We start from the raw sequence: 3287 nt of genomic DNA, 5'->3' as shown, positions 1-3287 counted from the left end.
TTGGCTGCAGAGTGTCTTTTACCTTTTGTGTTGTTATTGTTTTATTTGAAGTTTTAAACTACATTCGTGTCTGGGAAAAGCAAAAACTATTAACTTACAAAATTGGAATAGAAATGATCTTTGCCAGGAGATTCTTGGAAGCACAGTCAGCTACAAAATTTGAGGTGTCCACTGAAAAATGGGATGAAAAACTCTAACTAATGACAGAAAGTCAGTCTCCCTTTCCCCAAAACTTACCACACCAAACCTTAGCAGCCAGGAAGTCACCAGGGATTGCAAATTCTATGTAGGAATAAGCTCAGTATATGGGTGGTTAATTAAGCAAGAGGCCCAACCAAATCTTCTTTGAAGGCATCATGGATCTGCCCACTTAAGTCAGGGATGGTTGTCACCACCATACCTGTTCTCCAGATTCGGAAGGAAACTCTCTTACATCTGATCCTACCCATTTCCAGCCCACAAAACAAAAGTTCTCAGTAATTACTACAGAATGTTAAACCCCAGCTGTGGGGTATTTGAGTCCTGGACCCCATGCAGCTTCACTGCTCATATTGCAAAGAACCCAGCCTAATTAGAGAAATTTATAGAGAATTTAAATTCTGGTTCTCAGAAAAATTAAAATGTTTTAAACACCTTCCCTGACTCTTGCTTATGAAAATAAACACCTCTACATATTTTTCTAGGGTAAGAGCCCATTTTAAGACTAGGGCACAGATTATGGGAGAGCACTTAGAAACTTTTTGTGAAGCAAGATGTTGAAATTAGAACACAGGGGAATACAAAAATGATTGACAGATTTAGCAAAATAAAATTGAGCCAGGCATGGTAGCACACACCTGTAATTCCAGAGGCTAAGGAGGCTCAGGCAGGAGGATCACAAGTTCAAAGACAGCCTCAGCCATTTAGTGAGGCCCTAAGCAACTTACTAGGACTCTGTCTCAAAATAAAAAAAATAAGAAGGGATGGGGATGTGGCTCAATGATTGAGTACCCCTGGATTCAATTCTCAGGACAAAAAAAATTGTTAGGAGGATAGATGTCCTAATAGGTGTACTTACTGCAAAATAAAACAACAAACAAGAGACACAAAAAAGACTTTGGAGATGACGGGTATGTCTATTACCTTCATTACGGTGATGGCTTCAGGGTGTATTCATACACCAAACTCATCAAATAATATTCATTAAATGCATGCAGCATGCAGTTTTTAAAATGTCAATTACACCTCAATAAAACTGTTTCAGTAAAGGAATGTTTATATATTTTGTGGGATTAAAGAAGAAAGGTGAAGGATAAATGGAAAGACTGAACAATAAAGTAGGGCTAGATTGTAAATGGTTTAAATTCTTAGAATAATAATAAAACTCAAAAGTGATCCATTAATGGATGATGATATGGCCCGAGATTGATTGGTTGACTCATGCTTTAATTTTCTTGACAAAATTGCATTGCCTCATGATGGTTTTGTATTAACTTAAAAGAACTTTACATGTTCACAAAATGTATTAGTTAAATTTCAAAGTGTCAAGAGAGATTGTGACATTGTAACAGAAAGTAAGTTATGGACTTGAATATTAATCTTTAGAGCATCCAAGTAGAAATAAACCTCATAAAGGGGGAATTGCACAGAACAACAACTTAGAGGAGGAGAAAAATTTCAAATCCACCTAAAAGGCAAACCACTTTTAAGAGCAGGCAAACAGAAAATGAAAAAAATCATTGTCAACCTTAGGGAATAATGTCCTATAATGTCATAGACATAACTGAAAACTTTGAGCAAAGACTGACTGTGAAGTGTACTTCGCCTGACCAGACGGACTTCATGATTATAGAACCTCCTACTCTGACAAGGAAATTTTATGGTAAGGGATACCCTAAACATGAGGAGTGAAAACTGAAGGCAAAGGCAAGGTAGAGCCATAGGAAAAATAGATGATTTTTAACTAAGATTACTTAGTAGTTTGCCAAAATAAAAACCGCACACAAGGTTATAGCACATGCAGACATAGACACACATAGCAATGGATAGCAGATGCTTTTCACTGGTATTCCCACCAGGTATTTAATGTGTTCAACTCAAAATTGGAGCTGAGAGGCAACTTCCACAATGGAACATCACTATTTGAATGGAATGTTGTGCTCCTCCAGTGTGGTGCAATGTCCAATGCATCTTCATGGTATTCCTAGAATATAACAAAACAAGAGTCAAATAAGATGCTGAAGTTTGTCCTCTCACGCAACAAGTTCTAGTACAACATGTATCAATAAAGATACATAATTGTGGAATTCAAAATTGATCAAATTGATATCCATTTGCATACCTATATCTATCTATCTAAATTATCTATCAGATATCCAAATAACTCAATCTCTATCACTATCAAAGCTTGGACTGGGAACCAGATGTAGAGGTTATTGTCCATCTTTCAATCTTGTCTTTAGAGCATAAAAGATACTGGTATTGGGGAGGTAATACAAAAATATAAAACTAAACGTGTAGAAGAATCTTAGGCCAAGTTTATAACAGGATTTAAGGAAGATATATATTTTATCAAACTACTCAAATACAAGAAATGAGATGCTATGAAAGGTACAATGATTGTATCACTTGGCATACCTAAGAAGAGGTACCAAGAAACATGTAAGAAAAATAGTTCAGAGATGATTCATATAAATTTTTTCTTAAGAATTCTATTAGTGTATATGCATCTTCATATTTTCAAATGTATTATTAGAGTCTTGATCTTGCTGTGAATAAAGTAACAACCTTATCTTTTTCCCAACAAAAATTCATTTTCAGTATTCACATATATTTTTAATTTAACTTCCTTTACCTCTCAGCTAAGCTTCAGCACCCTGATTTGTTATTCATTTATCCTTTCTTTACACACCTTGAAACACTTTTACTCCTGACCATTAAAAATGTGATGACTATGGCAATTATTTCTTCTTACAAGCAACAACTGAATAAATGTAAAAGTATTAGCCTATATAATTTTGGGGGGAACTATAAAATTAACTCTTTTAACAGATTTGGTACCTAAAGATTTAGGTTAATTTTTCCCCAAATTTTTCAGCTTGACAAGAAAATTAGTCATTCACTAAATATTCCCACCTGAAACTTGTCCAAAATGTACTTTATTTAGGATATATTATAACCTTTTTTCACAGGCAATTTTATTTTATTATGGATTAGGATGTACCTTAAGATGAGGGCAGAAGTTCTTTTAAAATCATTTAACAAAGAGAAACAATGGAAAATTATCATACGGTAAATATCAAGTTTTA

Source organism: Marmota monax, unplaced genomic scaffold (genome assembly GCF_021218885.2).
Source record: "Marmota monax isolate L192 unplaced genomic scaffold, Marmota_monax_Labrador192_F-V1.1 WCK01_AAM20220418_F8-fsc00300, whole genome shotgun sequence".
Lineage (NCBI taxonomy): Eukaryota > Metazoa > Chordata > Mammalia > Rodentia > Sciuridae > Marmota > Marmota monax.
Note: the sequence above shows the minus strand (reverse complement) of the source record.